General features: G+C 41.5%; 1 protein-coding gene across 2 annotated transcripts in view; it reads right to left on the reverse strand.

Annotated features, from left to right (window-relative positions):
• The window catches only part of arhgap21a (Rho GTPase activating protein 21a), an 87,535-nt gene that overhangs the window by 48,944 nt on the left and 14,022 nt on the right, over positions 1–24,569 (reverse strand). The window lies entirely within an intron of this gene.

Genomic DNA, 24,569 nt, shown 5'->3' on the forward strand with positions numbered 1-24,569 from the left:
GACATTCTCATCCGGCCCGCACGGCGAGTGCAGGGCCGGCCCTGACCAATTTGCTGAACATGATTGAAGTTGGGGGTGGACCTAACCTCCTCTTGGGGGGTCCGGGGGCATGCTCCCCCGGGAAGATTTTTTTTAATATTGAAGTTAAAAGCATCAATCTGGTGCACGTTGAGAGCAACATGAAGAGATCAATGGATACATCTTTCAATACCCAGATGAAACAGAACTGTAAGCAGATTTTCTTTTTATTTATGGATATTTTACAAATCACTCCCCTTTCAAACTGCATTCTTGTTTATTAATAACAACTTTTTTTACTGTCATATAGTATTTTATACTATAAGAGAATAGATGAAAATCTATTCTCTTATTTTTTTATAACTATAATGATCATATAAAGGTGTGCCTTTACCTCACTGAGCTGAGGTTCAGAGCCCCCCCCCCCNTGCGCCATAGTTTATGGGCGCTGTACGCAATATAGGTGTAGTTCTGTTAGTATAACATAATAAGATGTGCTTTGTTGATCCAAAATCGGGAAATTGTGTTGTTATGAAATAATAATAAAAAAAATCTAACTTTTTTTTTTTTAAATGTTCGGCGCCCCCCATTGATTGATGCGCCCTTAGCATTCGCCTATACTGCCTATGCCAAGGGCCGGCCCTGGGCGGGGGTGACTGTGGCGTAAAAAAAAAAAAAGAAGAAATAATTATGACGCCTGAGATTGTACTCTTTTGCAACAGAGACCATTTCATTGCAGATAAGGCAAACAGGTGTAGCCTTATTGAACGATGGCATGATGAATGCGTATTTATCCGTCCATTCCTCATTAAAACTGCGGTTTTCCACGTCAACTTTACGCTTTGACAGTGACATTTTTGCGTGCCTGGCAAACAATTTTCTTATATCCTGCAACCGTTTCCCACCAATCAGGACACAGTATTAATAAACAAAGTTGATTCCTTTCCCTGCCAATCAGGACTGCTTTCAGTTATATTACCCCGGATACAGGCTTATAATTTTATTTTTATTTTTTCAATAAAGTGAACATATTAATCAATTATATATATATATAAAAATCTCTGGCCCCTGAAAGTGTCTCTTGCATTAATTTTGGCCCTTGGACAAATTTAGTTAGTGACCCCTGACCTAGATGTTTCCACATATGTTGCCTGATAAGAGCTTTTTCCCAAGATTATCTGGATTGACACTGACAGCGCCCTTACTATTTAGGGCGGGACAATTGAACCCTTATCATTTGTTATAAGTTCATAGAGTTTGATTGATCCCTTATTTCACAGCATAGCTCCATTCAACTTTAAACTTACTTCTGAGGTCAAGTCACGACACGTTTTGACCAAATTAAAGCATTTAGTTTTATATTGTTTTATTTGTCACCAACAATTATCTAGCTTCACCGACAAGTTATTTTAACCAAAGTTCTGTTATAAACAAGCTCTCAAATCTATATTACTTGAGTGAAATGCTGACTGGGACAAATCTAGACACCTGTCCCAAATCCTAAAATTGAAATGGTAAAACTGTCCAAAATTGGCTAAAATTATCTTGACTGTGAGTGAACCCGACATTCTCACCGAAAACAATCTGCTCTGAGTTACAGCCTCATCTTAGCTCAACCACTCACTACAGCCAATTCTCACTTCACACTTATCATGTAAGAATTAGGCAAGATGATGGATGCTATATCTTCTCAATCCTTCAAGGTAAACAAACTCCACAGAGGCTTGGCAACTGCCTTTATGTCAGGAGCAGGGAGACTTTTGGATGCAGGATAGACTTAGCCCTGATACCTTTTAGTAAGTCTCTCTGGTAGAATGTGGGGCCAAAACATCAACTTAATATGTAATCACACGTTCATCTTATGGCTCTCTGGAGCTTGTGTGCTGCTCCAACAGAAACATCAGATTGCTGTGATGTGATATGGCCTGTTACTAAATGTTGAATAAGTCTTCATAACATTGCATGAGGACATTGGGTCCTTCTTTTTGAATTCCCCCACAATGTCTCCAGGGTTTATTGTTCAGATTGTCTTAAAATTATAGGTTTACCAGTTCACTTTCAAAAATATATAATAAAGAGTCTGTCAACAGTGAGCATGGTTTTTATGGTCGCTTTGAATAAGATTGTTTGCTGAATGGCCGAAACGTAAATATCAGTTTATTTTGATTGGGAGGAATATTTGCCATCCGAGACGGCGACGACCATGAAAACAACATCAGGAACCCAGTGGTGGAATGTTCCCTCTCAGCGATTTGTTATGAGCATCTTGTTACCACATTCGCTTGGCTCAATATAGCATGTGGCATTCTGTATGGAAAAGGCAGCAGAAATAGAAGTCACCAAACAGTCGGTTGAGACAGTTGACTTAAGCAAGCCAAAACAAGGATTAAGTCTCATAAGAATGGTAGAAGTGGATAGTTATCTGCATATATGAAAGTTCATTTCTGAAAAAGCAATTTTGTATATAAGCATTACAAGCCCACATCACCACTAGAGGTACAACTTCACAGTACAGTACTTTTTACCTCCACTTATACCTTTCGGACCATAGGGTTTCAAGCCATATATGTCTCTACATGTCTTTCTGTGGATCTAAAACACATGACAAAAGAAAAGAAAGTTCCCTGTATGGAATTCCTGTTTGCTAGGAAGTGGATTTGGTGCCATGCAGACACAAAAACTAGACATGCCGCCCAGAAATATTGTGTCGTTGTCATGGCAATGAACTACACCACAACAATGTTGGCCACTGGACTGGGGTGTTCTCAGTGGGCGCTCATGGGATTTCTTGGTTTTTCTGTGTCTGTGTTTGTGTATGGATCATTGTGCCTAAGGGCGTCATGAAAGACAGTAAATAGTGTGGAGGTGATTTGAGTGACGTTGAAAACAACTCTTGTTGATGGGCTTGATGTGCAAAAGTAAAAAGATGGATTCATGTGTATGTGTACTGGATTCAACTGTGCCCTCTTGGTCTTATTCATGAGTAAGGATCAGACTGACACAGCTTAAAGTATAATTCTGCTCAACTCCTGGATTGTGGTTGCAAAGTAAAGTAAGCAGAAGAGTCATGTTCTGGCATATTAAGGAATTACTGTAAACAATCAAAGGGCTTTGTTTACAGAGACATGTCATGGCAATATTCAATTGGAGGCCTAGCTGAACACAAAAAGAGAAACAAGAATGTTCAAAATGTTCCAAAAAGATTGCGCACCCTGATAATTTTATATTGTCTTGTAGAACTGTGGAGCTAATAACTACAGCCTAGTCATCCTATACATTGTGAGAAGGTCATGGCATCCAAGTGCATCCAAGAAGCATTCTAGAGGGATTGAAATAAAAAGTATGCCAGATGTTGAAGAGGTGTGAATGCATCCATCTCTAATGTGACACACATGTATCTTTTTACTTTATGTATCTATGTCAGTAAGGGAACTGTGGAAATATCCACCAGTTGTCATGATAAATCCATGGTCTTCCCTTGTAATATAGCAACGCAATTTTATACATATCATCCTAGAAAAATCATGTTCTGGCTTTCTTTAAACAATGCACTAGTTCCCTTTGATATGAAACAGAGAAAAGCAGTGAAGTTTATGGGTTGACGGCCATGACATGTTCAAACACACAATAAAATGGCCACAGCTCTCTAACATCAGCTAGAAAAGTGCTTTGAAGAACTGTAGGACATAACACAAAGGTGAAAATTGGAACAACGTTGTCCATCCTATAAAAGCTCAAAATAACAAACAGTACCAGTGTTGGACAGTTGATAAGATCAGCGTGGCCTCAGGCGCTTGTGAAATTCTCCGAGTGGGTGATGAGGGCGGTGCCATGAATAACAGACCAAGAGACGGAAGGTTTGCTTATGTATTTTTTGTAACATTTAAAGGTCTCAGTCGCTCTCTTTGCAGCGCAACCACTCGAGGCTGCTGGACCCAGTGCAATTTGGTCTTGTAGTCCCCCTGCTGATAATTCTGCAAATTATCAGCAGGGGGACATATTTTGACATCCCGACTGCAGCTGTGGTGAAATAAAGACAAGGATGGAGAAATCGACAAGCTTTTTAAAAACTGCTGCGGAGTTGCTAAGACCACTCATGAGTTTTTAAGATGGAAAACTCCCCGCAGAAAATCTTTCAAATCCAAATTTCAAAGTTGTGTTCCCCGTGATGTGAAACCCATTTCAGATGTTTACATTTGTGGAGAAAACAACATAATGAAAACCAGGTTGTTTCAAGATGCCGATTCATTTTAATCCACTCAAATCTTGGAGTCTAGGATTTATTAGATGATTATCTGCAGCTCTGATTTGTGTAACAAAGGAGGAGGAAAAAAAAGCCTGTGGTCTTAAAGCAGCTGACAGGATCTCTGGACCGGGATTAAAGACACAAGGCACCGACAGGGCTCTAACAACTACAATAAGTAATTTTGAAGTCTCCAATCGGAGCTCGTGTGTAACCAACTTTTTGTGTGTGTGTCTGTGTGTGGTACAGAGAGCAAGAAGAAAAGAGAAAGTCTTGCAGGAGGATTAGGCTCGATTCGCGGTGGCTTTTCAGGACTCCTGGCGGGTGTGAGATCTAATCTGGACATGCTGCATCTGGGCTCCGCGAGGTATGGCTTACTGTAACAAAGGACTAGCTAATGAGGGCCGGGGAACAGACTGCTTCCTCTATGCCCCCACACCACTGCACACCCACAATGCCCTGCTTCATACGGCCCTGAGGGGGTACAGAGGGGCACCAACCCCACCATCCAGTACCCATGGGACTGCTGCACAGTGCTGATCAGGCAGATACTGGAGGTAGGAAGCAATACTGCATATATGAGGGCCTATCATATAATAGTACTCGTTTTTGTCTTTGTGTTTTGACACACACAAAGACAGACTACTTTTCCAGGAGAGAAGGGAAGAACCTGAGACAGCTAATAAGGACAAAGAAAGTGAGTGGAAGTGGAAATGTTATAATAACAATCTGCTTCAAGCAATTCAAATAAATATACAATCTGACAATATTGTCTTTTTGGTGGTTTAAGGATACAAATGTAGAAGCAACACAAAAACCTGCTGATAATGTGTGACAAGCATTATGTATTGGAAAGTGATGGAACAATAAGTCGATTATTAATGAGTTGTTGGACAGAACATCAATGGGCCTATTGTTTAATACTGAAAAATAAACATATTTTAATTATTTTTTAGAAACGTATAATTACCTTCTTCTGACATGTTGTATAGTAAATGATTAATCAAGAATATAATGGGCTGATTAATGGATTGACCGTACAAAATGTCCCCTTAGGGACAATAAAGTAGGCTTTATATTATTTGATTATCCTTTGTTGCAGCTCCAGTTGTATCTCATGTAGATAGTGGTGTGTAATGAGTATATTAGCTTGCCACTTGGGTGCATTGAGGAAGCCACATGGAATTACTTTAACATGCATTACTATCACAGAAAATATATTGTTGCAGACGTATTAGTTTGTCAAATGAAAAATCTAGGATTGCTTTGACTAGAAACATATTGAAGTTTCAATGTCAAGGAAGAAAGGTTACAAATACATTATGTACAACAAATGTCAAAGTTACCATTAGAAGTCATTATAAAATCCACTAGCAACACAATGACTGCCTTTTTCTCAGGCATGCTTTTGTTGTGAGGAGGAAGTTGGCACCAGCTTGCCTTTAATTTTAAGTATCCGACTCCAACACAAGTCATGGCGCAACAACTCCAAAAGCTACCAGTTTAACTCCCTGGGAGTTTACCCTCAACGAATGCATGAGTCAGCTATTGCATCTCTTTTCTTCCACTGGCAAAAACAACTAGAATCAAAATGCACAGTTTGCTATAGAGGCCATCTGTGTGCAGCAGAAAAGAAACACACATCATCGCAAAATGTCCAGGGAAAAAAAATCCAGGGGATTTCCTTCCAAACAGAGCTGTGTCCGCAGAAAGGAGAGGCAGTGGGTGAAGACAGGGAAGACAAAAGCACAGAGCTGAGAGGGGGGGGGGCTGTATTAGCAGGCTCCCAAGTGATGGAGCCCTGCTTGATCTGGACAATTGTCTCCGAGGTCCCTCGACACTTCCACACAAATGCTTCTGCCAATCAGGCATTCAGTAGCTCGCTCATTCACTCCTCAGCAGCTGCGCACAGACTGCAAAAAAAAGGGGCAAATATGTTTGTGATGACAGCAGTACCCCACCCCATCAGAAACACCTCCTGAATAAAGAAGCCCCCTCATTGCTCAGCAAGGTCCCCCTAAGGGAGGCGCCACATGGTTAGAGGGAAGTGAGCGGAGAAAGTGCCTGAGATCAACACAAAGCGCTAATGAAGACACAGTTACACTCCTGTCAGACCCAGTGATGTAAGATAAGCCTTTGTTTGTGTCAACATCAGAGGGTGGACATGCATTATGTGACCTTATTTGACACCAGAGCATAGCAAGCATGACTGTGTCTGCAAGGTGTGTCCCCTGTAGCATCAGTTTTATTGTGACAAATAGCAATAAAAATCGTTTTTGTTTCCTGCTGTTAATGTTTTGATATCGTCTTAAATCGCAGGCTGCTATGTAGAAATGTTGTTGCAAATGGCAGTTGTCGTTGTCTGCTCTATGCACCTCCACATTTTTTTATTTCACAACAACGCAAGTGTGTATCTGTTTTCACATATGAAATATAAGGAATAAAGTAGTTATTTTAAGTCAACTTTGTCCCACTTATCGAACATGGAGGTCTCTACAGAGATCTTTAGAACATGTTCAAAAGTATAGCCTACGGTCCAGTACTGAGAAAATGACTGCCACACTACAGATGGAATAGGTTACATTAGTCATGTGATATGCTACTTTGCAGAATGAATAGCTAAGATTTTACATTAGAGACACCACTGACTATCAACAACAGTCATTTTCAATCTGGCTGTAGGATGTTGTATTATTCTTTTATTAAAAGCTTGAATAACCTAATTATATAACTTCCATTTCATCCAAACAGTCACCTGTGCTATTTCCAGTGTCAGCGCTACAGCAACCACTTTTAATAAACTTATGTTGACAAATCTGTAGCAGCAGCAGGGTTGCCTGTGTGACCGGGATTAACCTGTAAGAGCGGTCTCTATCAGTGGGTCAGCTTTAACACGTCAGAAACGCCCTAAAGGAAAGCAGGATTCACCCCCACATAAGACACTAGTATTCCATGCAGAACCCACCCAACACCATTAACCGCCCACGTCTGGAAACTCCACATAGAGACATCATCCATCTGACACTGAAACTGGCAGACAAACACCTGATTCAAAACGCCAGGCTACTAATGTGAGAATAGGACGTATACACTAACCTGTCCGCCCTGAATGTAAACCAAGCCACTCACGACTGAAAGGGCTCCTTTAAGAAAACTGTGACACTGCCGTTAGCCAGCGTGTGCTCCATAAAGAGCCCATATAGCAGCGGTGTAAGCCGATCTTGGAATTCCCTTGGCTGAGGTTTGAGGTTGGGCTGCTGTAGGTTCAGAGGGTGGAGGGTCCACTCATTACAGACACATGCCTTTTACCTGTACAGCTAAAGGTGACAACCATATGGAAGGAAAACACACTCGTCATAATACAAACTCATCCATTAAGGTGTGATGCATTCAAATGGATAATAATAATCCAGGTTGTCTGTTGTTTAAGTGCATTTACTGAGTGGCTGAGTGTTATTGTAGGACTTTTTCACCTGTGTAATGGAATCTAAAAGATTAAGGAACTAAGGTACATGTACAAATACAATGTTACTTAAAGTTAACTTATACGGAAGACATCTTTGGGAATCTCACTTTTAGATAAGATCCGTTTTTTAGATGTCAGAATTTGATTCAGAATCAATTTCTTGATTCAAACCCGATTTTCTTTTTCACATTTGGAAACAAGCTAGAGTCCACTGCCACCATATACAATTGTAAAAATAAAGTGTAGTTAACAGTTGAGTGCCATCTTTTTGTTCCATCAACAAAATATTACATAAACAACATACAATCTATAAGTTATCTTCTTTTTTGAAATGCCCCTAGAGAGTAATATTACATTTAGTAAACATACAGGTAGGGATAAAATGATTAATGTATAAATAAAGAAGATGGATGGCAGCCACTACATTCACACCAATAATGGTAAATGATTAATTGTTTAAGTGAATAATCAAACAAAAATGTCATATATTTGCCAATTTTAAGCCGGTTTTCTTCCTTTTGAATCGCATGAAACAGACTTATATGTATTTTTGGTATAATGAAAGTATACAGAGAGGTAACACATGACTATGTATGACATAACAAGGCCCTTAGCTAAAAATCAAACTTAGAGGCTGCAATCACACAACCCATTTCCTTAACCAAACACTATGAAGCCACCAATGCTTTGATTATAAGCATTCTATTCTTAAAAAATACATTTTGAAAGATATCAACTTTCCTCTGGAAGCTTGTGAAAGAAGCTGTATAATTATATTATACAGTAAAAAGGTTTCCATTTAATGGAAAGAAAATCGACAGAATAATCAATGATAAAATCCTAATCCTCCTCAGGCCTACAGAAACACACATATCCACAGTGATTGTTATAAAACCCTTCAGCCTGGCTCTCCCGGTCCACTTCTGAAATATTCACGGCTGCCATTTAAAATTCATAAGCAACTGGAGAGATGCTCCCAAAGTCTAAAAATACTCCCTACAACGTGATGGAGTATGAAACATTCATCTTAATATGAAGTATTTTGTCATGTCTGGAAACCTCGTGGTTACTTCCCTCACGTGCAGCATCTCTAACATGTGTTCCTGCTACAGTATGCTGCTTAATGCTGCCGCCAAAACAGCAGCTGCTATTCTCCCGATTATAATTATTACTGTAGAAACTCTTCCCACCTGATGGGGGGTTGGAACAGAACTCAGCAGAGGAAATATGGCTCTGCATGCAAGATCCTCTCAACACTTGTAAGGCTGTTTGCTCTTTAATGTGACCCTCTCATGTTGTTTCTTAGTGCTCATACGATGAGTAGTGAGTAAAGCAAAATATCAAAACCTCTTGATATTTAATGTTAAGCAAATCATCACGCAAAAATACGATGTTTTCTGGTATTGGCTTTTAAAGTTCCTGATGTGCTGCATTTTTATATGAGTTATATCAAGTGGTCTTTATCAAATAAGAACTATTTATCACATTAATCATCATGATTAATCACAAGGCTAAAATACTGTATTTGGCAGGAGATAAAACAAATACACGTGTGGTGTTTTTATAAAGACATAAGTGACTAATTGGTAGAAGAAATCAGAGGATTCTTTTTACTTTATCATCATTTTGGAGACATTGGCTAGAAGTCCGGCAATGTTCCGACACCTGTCACGGAAAGCCGGTGCGATTCCTCTCTATAATGTATGTTAAAGTAATGCCTGTAGTAATCTTGGTGCCACTATTACAATGGGAGGAGTATCTGTTCAATCAGGGGTGACTTTGTCCGCTATCCCCGAATCCTGTGCAAGTTCAAGAAACTTGAAAAGAAGCAAGATGGGCAAAATGCCTTTTCTCTGTTAACATCAAATCTAAGACAAAGGAGTGCAGAACATTTGTTATACATTAGGTGTGCCATTACACCGACGTAGGTAAGAACTGTCTGGCCAGTGCAATACATCTAGCGTGTGCCGTTTTCTCCGCTTCCTTTGCCTTTTGACTGCCGTGCAATTTGTGGTAAACATCTGCGCTGGAACCTTTTTTAAAGCATTATTTTTGGTGAAATGGTACGTTTTTATGTCATTATATTGTCTTCTGCATTACACCACACTACAGGGTTTTGGTGCTCAAGATATTCACATGCTGGACCCCATCCACTGAAATAGTTAAACATTTTAACAATTAAACAAAATACATTTTTATCAACAATACTGAAGACATTGCGTCTTTGTAAAGGCATTCACTGGACTGTAAAAAAAATTGGTATGAGACAGATCTGGTATTGGTTATAAAGAGAGGCGCTCTGCACTGGAGCCAACACTGATGAGGTCTGGGGGACACGCCCTTTAAACAACACACACACACACACGCACGCACACACAGCCCCGGACTGACCAAGAGCTGTAAATTACACCACAATTATGATCCACGCGAGCAGAGGACTGTGAGGGAGAAATATGAGAGAAAGTATAGAGAAACAGACAGAAAAGTGAGAGGAAGTCACTGTGGAGGCTCCAAGTGTCTAAAAGAGAGGAACGACTGTCCTCAGAAAGCACCATGAGCTTTCCTATGTGCACATCTGATTCTGAGCACATGCAGTACTTAAGATCTGCTCTCCCCCTCTTCCTTTACCCCCTCCTTCAATCTTTCACTTTTACTGCCCATGGGTGTGTCTTCTGAACTACCCCCCCTTCTGCAGTCACCCTTTGCTCTACATCATACCTCAGAGTTTAGCCGCAGCAAATTCATTAATTAAGACGTTGGCGTGCCCGCCCATAAATGCACTTAGTGACATCATGCTGCATCGAATCAAGTGGACCATGATGCTGTTTGAGTGTAAAGCAAACCCACAGTCTTTGTATGGTTAAGATCCAGAACAGCAGATTAGCTGAACTGTTGCTGAACAAAATAATTAACATTAAAGCTAACGGTCAATTTAACGATAATCAGTTTGTAGCTTTTCTAATTTGAGGAGATTTGAGGCATATATTTATTTTTTAAATAGCAAACTAAATTGATCGTAATTTGGGCTGTACAAGACATGAACTTTGACCTGCAGAAACTAGGATGTGCATACTTTTTACCACTTTATGAAATTCAAAGACGAAATAGATATTTGGAGATATCAACAATTAAAATAATCAATAGGTGTAGCTCTAGTTGTGATGTAGTAGGGGGGGGAATCGTTGCCTCAACAAGAAGCCTGGGATAGGATCACACAGTTTAGCATTATTAAAATGTTAATGTCAGTCAGCTGCTTTTGTGTTGCTGCAGGGAAAGGCCTATCTTCTGAGTTCATATGGCAGCATTTCAGAGGAAGCAGGTCTGATGTATGGCCAAATGAATTCAGTGGATCAGCACCACTTTTTAAAATCTGACTTTTCTTGTCTGAGCTGCTGTCTAATGTCAGCTGGTACTCCTCAGCAAAGTCAATGCAGGGTCAGCGGCTGGAGCCTGGGGCTGTAGGGCTAGACTTACAGATGGGGATGAGAACTTAACGCAAGAAGCTGGGAATTACAACAGGAATGGAGCCGCAATTAGAAGCTAAGGGTCAGTGTCCTCAGTAGGAGAGGTGCGCTAGGATTAAAGATTGAGATAAAGTGAAGGATTCAGTGAAAAAAGGGGTTATAGATGACCTGAGAGCTACCAGGAGAGTGGACTGGGTTGATAAATGATTTGGACGTTGCGTAGCTGTTGCTAACGTCAGCGGAGACTGCCGTTCAGCGTGGTTCAAGAGAGTTCATGTGACCTGCTGCAGACATTCAGACATGGGGTTTATACAGGGTGGGGCAGGTGTGACCGAACGAACAGTAATGTCCTGTTTTAGCTGAGGAGAGAAGAATGTTGTCTTTCAGCCGAGAGCTAACGTCACTCGGTGAGAATAGTTAATGGGACGTCTGCTGGTTTGATGTGTGTCTGCCTGTTAGCAAGCAGCCAGACACATGTGATGTATTGACACATATCTCACAGTCTAGTTTCATTCAAAACACCAAATTGCAACAAAGTCTTCTTTCAGTGCTGCTGACATCAGAGTCTCTTTACAGTCCCTGCTTTTCTTGACCCTGCTCTACATTTGTCTGTCCAATGAAACGCAGTTGTGTAATGAGGACCTTGCCCAGATGAGCTGAAGATAAAGACTTTTTAGCTCTCCACCTCTCTCTCTGCAATGTGGAGCAGCTCGGCCATTATTCACTGGAATGTTTTCCTCCCATGTTTGTCCAGGGGGACCGATACCCCGAAGCCACAGCGCTGACGAATCACTAATCTGTGTGAGTGTGTGTTTGTCTGCCTGTCAGTCTGTCTTTTCCTATTCGAGGGTAAACATTTTAACTGATGAGTAACGCTTTATAGGAAACACTTCATAATACATATTCCTCACTGATTCATTTTTACCCGTCAAACACAGAGTCAAATAAACATTGTTTTTCCATCAAGAGGACATTTTGACTTGCTTGTCATTATAGGGGAGAAAGGGCAATGTGTTTGTATCTTAAACATCAGTTTTAATATGATACAAGTGCACAACAAACTCTAAGGAATTCACAACTCAAGTTACGTACGTCAATTAATTGTAATGTCTCCTTTACTTTGACTTACTAATCAGTAATTTGGATGAACTAAACAGCTGAATAAAAAGAGTGTTACTGTAAAATACTTGCCCCAGAGGCATCCTGCAGCTCAACACCAGTGCATGTGCTAAACATTGTGCTCTTTATAAAAAGGCACAGTATGTGCAGTTGTACAGTTAGTTAAAAGTCAAAACATGTTGTTTTCTCAGTCATCAGCCCAGACCGTTAGGCAGCTGGGAGCAATTACATCAGGTATGCGTCCAACATCAAAAATGACACGGCAACGAAATAGGTGGATTCACATACTGTGTAGACCCTTGCTATAAAGCTACGAAGCCCAACTTAAAAATACTTTGAACACAAATATAAAATAAACTTTATAACAATAAGGAGAATGGTCACATTGTGACTCAGCTGCGGGTTGTGACACGAGTGTGAGCGTATGTGTTACTGTAAGTGGCAAACAGAAAAGGTCTGCTGGTGGTACAACAAGCCCAGATTGGGGGCCAGATGGCTTCCGCAGAAAACTAAATTATCAGGCACATCCCTGGTCTTTCTGCCAGTTCTGGATTGTCAGTGACTTGAAACTGCATGACCATATACTGTATATTATAGGAAGATAAATAAATGGTTGTCTTTTAAATATTTGTCATTGCTTTGAATCTGTTTCTACTGGGATTACATATTAATGCTTAACAGTTGAGGAAATCTCTGATGTGGGCAAACTGACTGAGCTTTAACTGGTGGGTTAAATGGAATTAGGTTTCAAGGTTTAAGGTGAAGGGTTACGTATGAGCAAGACCAGACAAGACATGTGGCCTTAATGGAGAACCTGACCATATGAAACCCCTTTTACTCACATAAAGGGCCAATGGCTGACTCGCAGCAGGTGGCTGCGAGCCGTAACCTAAGTAAGTATTTCTGATACTAAAAGGGCAAAAACCCAACCTAAATTTGTTAAAGGGCCCAATAGCGTTGTCTATATTATTATTTCTTTCAAGATTCATCAGGTATATGTTGAATACAAAAGACAAGGCATTTTCTGATGGCTCTGAAGCTATCCTTCTATAATAGGTAGTAGGGATGTAACGATATATCGAATATCGCGATAAATAAAGGTCTCAATACCGTCGTGAGACTGACAAAATCTACCACGATTTAAAAAAAAAAAAAAATGTAATTACATTTTTTTCTTTATTTTTCAATATCGCCATAAATATCGTACCGTGGACTTTTTATCGCGATATTATCGTACCGTGAGTTTTTGATATCGTTACATCCCTAATAGGTAGTGTTACATGACAGTAAAGATCTTCCTGCATTTAACCTATTTGATTCCAATGCCAAATTACGGGCAATCATATAAGTGGAGAAAAGTATCTGAAGCAATCAAATAAGTTGTTCATATCCTATGAGTGACACAGGGATTGTCTCTAAAGTGGCCATCAACGTCTTAAGAGGACTGGGGATTGTTTACATAGCAACCAGTCATGATTCAATGGCTAGCAAAGAGAAAGTGGACGGAGACACAGAGAAATAGCAGCAGGGGGTTAGCTAAATCCAGAGCTCTTTAGCTTACAGCCTTGCCAGCCTAAATTGGCAAGGACAAATCGATGATGTGGATGAGAGTGCAGGACAGTTTGGCAGTCACAGAGGAATTTAAGCTACAGTAGAAACCATCAAAGGGATGCCCCGGCTACACTATAGGTGCACCCACTCCTAATCTCTTAGGAGAGCCGGGATCAGCTGCTCAACTGAGCAAACCTTACTCAATCAATCCCATTGACAAGTATGTTCCACCACAGTGTGACAGGGATATTGGCAGATGTCACTCTATCTGCTCTGCTGCATGAGGCGGTCCCTGCCGTGAACTGGCTGCAGAACCTAAATACATTGATAGGTTTTACAAGCAAACGGATATAAGACAACAAGTCCATTTAGATAAATAAAACCGGGAGAAGCATTTTCTGCTTTAGACATTTGCATTTCTGCATTTATTTGACATGACTGTGCAAATATGTCAGGGAAAGAAAGAGATTGGGTATGACAACAAAGATACAGTATGGCATGTGCTCCACTTATTTGGAAGGATATTTTCCAAGAAGAGTACTCACAAGGACCTGAGATTTGACTGAAGTTTGCTTGCTGCACATTCAACAACTTCCCTTGTTATTGTGTCCTCTCCATTCTCTCGTCCATCTCTGCCTGCCGATCGAGCATCATGGGGCAGTTGGTTGTGTCACATTTTGGCACTAAACCATTCTCAGTATGTGGACAGGAACAGCTCTGCTGGGGATGAACTTTCAGGAATAACTCAATACTATCAGATCATATTCCGCTTGAAATATGTGAGACCATCCCAGACGTTTCCTGTAGCGCGGATGTGTTGTGACCTTCACCCGGGGTGTGTGCCCCGTGAGTTAAAACCCAATAGGCCTGAGCTGAGAACGGGGCGACGTCAGCCCCTGTAACGTGAGACCTCATCGGAGAGTGGGAGAGGTGACGAGGGGAGTGAGGAAAGGGGAGATTAGTACTACGGTATCCAGGTAACAGTCATAAACACTGTCAAAGCAAGACTGAACATGGGGAGAATCAAAGCACAAGACTCTATAATAACAGCTTGACAAAGAGCAGCTATTGTGGCAGTTAAACAACTGAAGAGATGGAATTACTCTGCTTGTTTATGTGCATGCTGTGTGTTGCTTTGAATACTATGCAAGAAAGAAAGTCAATACTACACCTGCCAAAAGACAATAATCGTTGCACTTGCTGATCTTTTTTCCCTGGTTGATCACATTCCAGACAAATAAACAATATCTCCTTCTCCCTCAATGTCCTCAACTTTCTAAACTTTCACTGGATAGATGTTGTGGGATGCTGACCACTGACTTATTTCTACCCTGATAAGCTGATAAAAACTGCGTGTAGCATTCTGCACATATTCTGCCTCATACTGTATGTCCGAGATGGAGACACTTTGTACTCGATGAACTCAACGTTACAGACGTCTGAGTGAATAAAAAGTACTAAATTGCAATGTACACCTTACATCTTTCCTCACACTGTAAAAGCATATCCTGCAACGGCGCTTTCACGAAAGCACACAGTGCCCTTTTCAAAACACTCGGAGCATGCAGTCTGATGATGGAAAATGTTAGCTAGTAAAAAACGCTGGAAAAGTGAGAGCATTAGAAATGCATGCGATGAATACGGCAGTGTAGCTCATGCTGTCCAGCACGGGTCTCTGCGGAGGGTGACGCAATACAGGACGGGAGGGGATGTTGAGGATTGAGGAGAGGGGGCACAAATATGTTGACTATTACGAGCTCCAGCCCCCCTTCCTCCTCCTCCTCCAAAACGTCCGCAGCAGTCCCACCCAATGCTGAGGCCCATCTGGAGCGCCTCGTGACCCAGCTGATTAAAAGCAGTTGGGGCCTTCGGTGAGATACGGCCAGTGGAATGTGGAGACTGTGGAAAGGCCCGGAATAAGTGTGTCTAAGAGTGTGAATTTCTACAGCGTGCCTGTAGATACTCTGCATGCTGATGTGTGCATCGACCCATGTGTTTGTATTGCATCACAGTGGTTTATGCAGCCACATGTCCATCAGTGCCATCCATTAGCAATCAATCAAATCAGAGAAGAAAAAGCCCTGCAGCTTGTATGATAGATGTCCCCGTAGGGACTGATGGGATGGCTGTATGGGAGCACCTGTGCACACGAATCAGAGCTCTATGCCCTCCTCAGTAGGGTCTGAAGGTTAATGAGGTCTATAAACAGTAGGCCAGGCACACACACAATAGCCAAAACAGATATACTGTTTAAGACAAGCAAAACTTAACCTCCACTTAAGCTTAAAAGTATCTTCCTGGCTCTTCTACTCTCAGCTCATCCAAACCCAGATCTGGCAACCTAGCTCTCTGCAGTCGCACCCTCCAAACCAGAAGGTTTTTTTTTTACAGGGTGCACCCGTCGAGCAGCATCACCTTTATCCAAATGAAAACCAGGCTGAGTCTCATCACTGCAGATGGAGCATGACACGAGAGACCCGGGTCCATCTTAACTGCTCTCCTCTCAATAGGGGATCCTCCGTGCGGTTAATGTTAAGCTTAACATGTGTTTTACTGCTTAATTGAATAATGAAGCGATGAGGGGAGAGGAAAAACCACACGGTGGAGGACTGCACCAAAAGGCTGCCAGAGGAGGACTCTGCGGTGAAGAGCGAATACTTTGGTTTTAAAGCGGGCCTTTTTATAGGCACCGTGGCAACATGTCTGTCAGTAACACTTATATTATCTCATTCTTGTAAAGAAAACTGACCACCCCACCTCCCTTTGTCACAATCTATCCATCACTGTGAGCACGTAAGTGACAGTTTTTAAGTGTAGCATCCTGCTATGTAATTAAATCCATGCTTCATAATTTAGTTTGGCTAATACAAGCAAATGCAAACCTTGTTAACTGGCGTTTTCACTAATGGAGCCTTTTTTAAAAGTCCATCTGGCAGGCAGTTTTCTTCCCGTAACTGTTTGTATTTTTTGGACGTATTTGTTGCTTTTTTCCATCCTATTTGTACACTGTGTTGAATACAATTCAAACTGTGGCGCAACACAACAACAGGGAATGTTTTCTTGCAAATTAGCTTTACAGCACTTACCAGGTGTTTGGCACATTTTGTGAAACCTTAACAGAAAAATCTTACTCTGTTAAAGTGGCAAAGTGTATTAGCAGTTTGTCTTCCAGCCATATAATAGGGAGACACTGTTGATGATTGGATATATGCCAGCCTGGAAAGGAAGCGCTGACTAAGCTACACCACTGTCACTACCTCGGCTGACCCTCAACGGACAATAAAACATGTCAAAACCTGATGGTAGTCACAGCAAACTGCAGAAAATATGAGTAGCCATTGAATTAGATTTATAGCCTGGAGACACATATTCCCCTTGCTGGGTTTCCTACTAGTTCAACAGATCATGATTTCTGCAGCAGCGGATGTATCCTGCAGCGTAAAAAAAATGCCTCAACCTGCTCCAATTTGCACAGAAATCCCTAAATTGTTGATATTTCAACAAGGAATAATATTATCACACAACACCACAAATAGATCACCATGAAGTCAAACCCGTGCAGTTCCATATGCACCACACAAATCAACACACAGAGAAGTCATTTGGCAGATGGGTCGGAGACCGAAGGAGCAGAAGTGAACACAGCAGGTCTCCAGGCCATAATGACCACACCCAGCCCCAGCTGGAAACAATAACAGCCTCATCTCGTCCTCTTTCCCTCCATCTCCTGTCCTTTATTGTTGCCCCTTCTCACTGCACTTCACAGCAGTGTAACCCCTCAACTTGAGCATTTCAATCAGGTGACTCCTTCCCTTTCTGCCTTTCTCCTTGGCACCCCTATTCCCTTTGTCTGCCTTCATCATACTGTTTTCTAATCATCCCATAGAGGAGAGGGAGTGTCCACTGCATTCTCCGTCACCACAGTAAACACTCTGTCAACTGAGTGAGCCATTCTCTCTGGCATGCACGCATAGGCCCCTTTAAAATATAAAAAGCCAAAGGAAAACAACGAGGGAGGAACAGATGGATGTCATTTGTGTTTTAAGGACAGACAATGGCGATGGAATAGCTTTCCGAGAGCGGTTTTTCACTTTTGCAAACATAGCTAATTTGGCACCTTTCCTCCTTTGGGGACCTTCTCCTGTGACAATGTCAGATTGGTTTGCTGGCAATTCATCATTGTTGATGATTAAATCAGGGCTCAGCCTGTCTCTGTCTCAGGAACATAGGTGTGGAGGTGCTCTGAATGCTAATGCAGGGGGTGTCTCCGCAACATCAGAACAAAGCAGCGTGTGCACACTGACTGACATGGGACGGAGGGCATCATTATCACCGTCTGGATCTCTGTTGAAGCCTCTACTGCCTGGCCAATCGCGTGCTCTGGCACTGAGCAGGTGGCCAATTAACGCCTCTTTTACTGGGATGCCTCAGGGCTGTGTGAGGAACATATGCACAGCATTTTATGGAAGAGCTGGGCTGTACCCGAATATTCGACTATTCGAATATTCGTTCGTTGGCCAACTATTCGGGTTTCAATTTCATTATTCGGATATTCTTCTTTTTTTTTTTTTTTCTTCTAAATGTATGCTATTAATAAAGGCGAATTGCCATATTCTTATACTATATTTATACTTTTGAATTGCACTGTTAAAATGCGGAAATATATACAATCTCAGCCTGTGCTCCTCCTGACATCGCGTTCACTCAGTCACGAACGCAAACGGCACGCTTCACCTCGCTTCACCTCGGTTCACCCACAAAATTCCGAAGACTTCAGCTGTGTGGGACCATTTTAAATTGGACGACGGTAAGAAGAATATGTGCCAAATATGCGATAAGAAACTGGCCTACCACGGTGGCACAACAACTCTGAAAAGTCACCTGGATGCTGTAAGTAGTAGCCTAGCTTAGCTTAGCTGTTGTCAAGTTGCCATGATGAAGCTGCTTTATCCGCCGTTTAAACAGTAACGTTACACATGATAAAAACGTGCACTTACTTTGCTTGGAATTGTTTTTTTATATTAGCTTTTTAATTTTATCCGAATAGTGAAAATAATAGGAGTAATGTGGGAACATCTGGGGCTAAGGCAATTATTGGCATAAAGTTGAGTAGCTCAGCCTAATAATAACTTGTGTGCATAGGTGCATCCACGCATCCCAGCCATCAACATCCTCAACAATACAGCAGAACCTACAGTTACCCTACAGAGGACACATAGTTTTAATGTTTGCGAGTACTGAGACAATAAATAAATATAAATCGTAATAATATGCTCTTTCTGCGCTTCTGCTAAACATCGTGTTGTCAGGTGTCTCGGATTCGGAGCGTGTTATGAAACCTTTTTGAAAAAAAAAAAACTTTGCAAAAATCTTTGGGGAAATCTTTTTTTTTTTTTAAAAGAATTTAATAAAAAAATAAATACAAATCTCTCCGCATCGAATATTCGCTGCTGATTACTACCGAATATCCGGAGCCCGAAAAATGGTATTCGGGACAGCCCTAAGAGCTACAAGCATGGGAGAAGGACATGATGGACTTTTTGTAGAGTACAGATATCAAATTGTACTGCAAGCTAACTGTTATTGATTCCTCCATGGCAGCTAAATGAATTGCTTTCCTCTGATAGCATGAGCAAAGAGAGTGACTGACACCAGAGATCTATGGATTCTCTGTCAGGGCGCTGCAGAGGGATTATTCATTCCCCCTGCTCCACCCCTCTGAATGTCTTGCATGACGTAACTGCTCTTAGAAGGCAGATCGAGTTTAGATATACCTTGCACCACAGCCGCAGTTCAGGCACACACGTGTAAAAGAAAAATCCATCTTCTCTTCCAGCGTGCTATTTACAAGCTCACTTCAGGAGCGCCAGAGGGGGGCAAATGTGTAATCACTTATGGATGAAAACAAAACAACACCTTCTTAAAAAACATTCACACGCTCTCTTGCACACACACATACATGCACACACAGCTCCACCCCTCGCAGAGGCTCCTCCCCGCCCTGTCTGCATTGCACCAAAGAGAGCTGCATCTTTTCCAAGGCACTTTTTCATCATCCGGGCCAAAGAGACTCGGCAGCATCCAGCTACTTCTTATTCACATCCTCTGCTGTGTTTTTACACTCCCTTTTTTCCTTGTGGCAGTGAAGAATACTTGAAATATTACAGAAGAATGGCGTCTTTGTGTGTCACCCTTTTACTGTGTTACCAAGGTTACACTTTCTTCGTTTTGCTGAGCCAAGCCCCCAGAGACTCTCTTTTCAGCGTGTTTTGTTGTAATTCTGCCTCACACAGACAAATGGCATCCATGTGTGTTTACTGCAGCGCTGCGCACACTGTATGTCGTGGGGATTATGTCCCGGGAGGGGGGGGGCTGAGGGGTTACTGTGGCAGTTTGAGGTGAATCAGCATTCTGTTCACTACACACTCTGCTGAGGAGTACAGTATAGCTCAAATGTACGAGCAAGGCCAGACATGCCCCAAAAAAGACAACCCCATAGTATGCAGCTGCATGGCGGCACCATGACACAGCAATAGTAGCCACACATCTTATATATCCTGATGCTGGAGTATCACATTTGACCTATTTATGAAGCTAAGGGAAAACTACTAAGCCACTAAGCTGATTCATAACAATGAATTCAGCACAATCTTTATTGTTCTGATCATTTGATTCCTTTTTTGTGACTCTTTTGTTGTTTTTCTTAGTTCAAAAATAAGTTAAAAGTAAACTTTAATTTAGTTTTCTTATGGATTAACATCAAGAGGGCTTATGACAACATGTACAAAATCTAAATTGTAATTTCCCTTGCGGGCGTGATTAAGTATACCTTCATCTTCTTAACATGAAATCCTTCTAAATTACAAATTAACTTTACCAAACGGTATGCCTCCAATAAAACAGCTCATTGCTGCTTAGAAATGCAAGTGAGAGGTTCAGGTATCTGTTGCGGATCTTAAAACTCCACTTTGTGTGTAAACATTAACCTGCCTCAGTGGGGGGTATTACTTCATAGTTTGATGCCTCAGTAAATACTAACTCTCTGACATAACACATGCCAGTCAGCTGAATGAATGGAGACATTTATCTTTATCTCTAAAGAGAGCCTCCACACTTAAAAACAATTATTTAAATAGTGTGCTATCCACAATTAATAGATCTGAAAAACCTCTGCAGTGTGAATAGTGCAAAACAAAGCTTCTCCATAACAAAAATATGTTTGCATTTCCATGATAAGGTGCAGAACTGTTAACAGGTCTTTAAATCCTCCTAAACTACTTCCTGTGTTGACATTTAAATGTATGTGTGTTTTAAAAGCAGATTAATTCACTATTGTATTACTATCAAAAACCCTAACCCTAAACCCTAACCCTAAACCCATCAGAATAAGTACTCCTAAATGGCATGCTCTGCCACAATGAAATACAACACTGACTATGCAGAAAAAGAGGACACAGCAGAGGTTTGGAATCAGCAAAATAACCAGTTCAGTTCTACTTATCCTACTAAATAATCACATGAAGAAGGCAATATACCTAAGAGGACCAAGGAGAACACTATAGACAAGTCATTTAAAAAAAATACACAGCAGCGTCAGACCTATTCAACTCAGATATGTGGCCTCATTCTGAACCACATTAAGACGTGAAGGGAGTGCAGCAAATCCTTTTAGATTGATTGATTTAAAGCCTGAGATAAGTGTATAAGGTGGAGGCTATATCACATCTTAGGCGGAAGGGAAGTGTCTTTGCCAGAGTTTGAGAAGATAAGCTGTCAGTATCATAGACATGCTGCAACCGTCAGACAGAACAGATCAACACAAAGCAGTCTTTTTACTTTAATTTCTATGAATAGAACCACAAGCTTGAAAGAAATACAGCTCATCGTGGTCTTTTTGCCTTTTAGTGAAAAGCACTTCCCTAAGGGACATTTCTGCCACATAGGCACATGTGCTGCCATGAGGCTGATTAAAAGTTGTCTGCTTGGGACTGATTTGGAAGTTTTATGACCCCGCCCTTTTCCCTCCTCACTCGCTGCCCCTCGGCTTCTTTCATATGCTAATAGATGGGCAATTGTGCGGGCCAACAGCCTGGAATTCCTCTCCACAAAGGAGAAATGGAGATGGAAGGAGAGGGGAGAGAAAGGGACGGACAGACAGAAAGAGAGACCAGAGGAAAGTGGCTGATGCACATCAGAGGCCCAAATCACTGTCCACACAAGGGTTCTCTACGAGAGCACAAAGACCCAGAGTGTGGCTCATACTCTTCTGTGTTTCTAGTATGTTAGTTTAGCATGCTAGGTTGAGTCTGCTGAGGGCTGCAGCCAACCATGGTTCAACCACAAAGCCAAATAAATAATATTTTATAAGTTTTTCCCCTAAAATATATTGCATTTAATAACATACAAGACTAAGAAAAAAAGGCACATTCAGATTTCTACTCCTCTTTATAAATAACATGATACATTGCTTATCAAAATTGTTGCAGATTCATTATCTGCCCTTGGATCGATTTAATTATTGGGTTGTTTTAGCTCTAATTTTGATTCCAACAAACCCACTACAGAATTGTCAATCGTGCAACATCAGCTATCAGCCATCAGCTGTGATTCTCAACTGACTGTCTGTGTATAAGGCTGCAGCCACACGAGGACGATAACGGTCGTATCTGCTACAGTTCTCTATCAGATAGACGGTTCGGCCACACGAGGCCGACACGGAAACGCAGAAAATGATAACGATAACGGTGTGTAGATCTGTAAACGAAATGCTCTGGGGGGGCAAACGGCTCCGTGTTTACGTCTATACGATCATGTCCTGATAACGATGACGCAATAGCCCCGCCTCTCCCCACCTCTCCTGCTGAAAGATCAGCTGCTGGGCTCTCAGAAGAGGGGGAGGAAAAGAGAGGCTCCGTTTTTTATTCTTATATTATTATATAGAGTCGTTATTCATTTGTTTTAAAGCTCAATAAATAACAAAGAAGACATCTGACCGGCACTTTTTTAATTGTGTCTGAAATATTGAAACTTTAACGTGTTGAGCGACGGAAAAAAATCGAACCGAAACTCTGCTGAACGGTTCCCTCGTCCCTTGGAAGAGGCGGAGAGATGGGTGTTTTTGTCATCTGCTGGTGGACTAACGGAGAGTAGGAGCAAACGCTTGCCTCGGGGAGGGAGAAAAAGAGCCAGAGCGTCCACAGCGGAGAATAAACAGAAGGGCAACCATGGCAACCATGCGCGGGAAGTCTTCTTCGCTGCTTTTGTGGCAGGACTACAGTGCCACTTACAGGCCTGGCATATGTACTACAGCGTCTCCAGCGCTTTCGAGCGGTCTCGTGTGAACGGACACGTTTCTGGTGCCTGTTGCGTGTGGACGGAAGACTTTTTTGATAACGATTGCGGTCCGTTATCCTTTTCGTCCTTGTGTGGCAAGGGCATAAGAAAACATTAATTTGTTTGTTGACTGTAAAAATCTAGAAAACATTAATTTTCCACTGTCTAGTCTGCATGTATTTTTGTCATTGCTCATTTTTATAAAAGTCTTTTTTTGATTAATTAAGGTGATTACACTAATTAAACTGCTAAATGCCTTGGTGGATAAGTGTCATTGTGAGAATGTAAAGCAGTGTGACAAGCCTGTTAAATGAAAAATACTTATTTGAATAAACCTGATAAAAGTGAAAAGTTGCACTAAGAACAATGGGAACTATTTGAAAGGCCTCCCTATGGGATGGAGAAGCAAATATACAGAACATGTATTTCCTTGTGTTCACACCGATGCTCTGTCTGAGTGTTGGACGGCTGGGATATACAAAAAAAGAAGAGATGCAGCTGAATATTATCCAATGTGGCTTGTACTTTCTATAGGTTCCGTTAACATAACAATAGAAGGGTCATTTGCAGAGGTGGGACCAAGTCATTATTTTGCAAGTCCGAGTCAAGTCTCAAGTCTTTGCGCTCAAGTCCGAGTCAAGTCTCAAGTCTTTGAGCTCAAGTCCAAGTCAAGTCTCAAGTCTTTGCGCTCAAGTCCAAGTCAAGTCTCAAGTCAGGATGGGCAAGTTCAAGTCAAGTCCAAGTCCTAAACATTGACAAAACCAGTCTTAACCTGTTAAGCCCAGGGGCCTCATGTATAACGCCGTGCATAGGATTGTCGTGGGAAGGTTGCTTACGTAGTAGAAATCCGAAAAATAGGTCCATACATTTTCCGCCACTTTCCGATTCACCAAACATTGCGTACCGGCGAGGAAAGTGCGCACGGCACTTCCTACGCCGGTTTCCCTTTATAAATCACAACCGACTCGAAATGCGGTGCAGCATATTTGCCTATAAATAGTCAAAGAAACACCCTTTCATTCATTCAGACTGACTGCATGGAGAAGATCGCAGGAAATGACGACAGAACAGCTAAAAAAAAAAACATCTCACATCATGTCAGATTTTGGTTATTTTGGGGAGGTCGAGATAAATCATATTGTTTGGTGGATGCAGTTTGAACCTGAGTAGCAGCATGGAGATCGGATCGTCACCAGAATAAATAAATAAGTGGTCCGAAAAAGGTTAATGACAAAAAAAATACACAGCCTTCCTCAGGCAGTGTGTTTGTACCGGGGACAGGAGACCCCCCCCCCCTTGATGAGAAACTGTAAGAAATGATCGGAGAATCCCTCCGGAGTGGAGTCATGACGACTGGATCTGAATTATATTTTTG

Source organism: Notothenia coriiceps, unplaced genomic scaffold (assembly GCF_000735185.1).
Source record: "Notothenia coriiceps isolate Sejong01 unplaced genomic scaffold, NC01 NC01_scaffold00033415, whole genome shotgun sequence".
Taxonomy (NCBI): domain Eukaryota; kingdom Metazoa; phylum Chordata; class Actinopteri; order Perciformes; family Nototheniidae; genus Notothenia; species Notothenia coriiceps.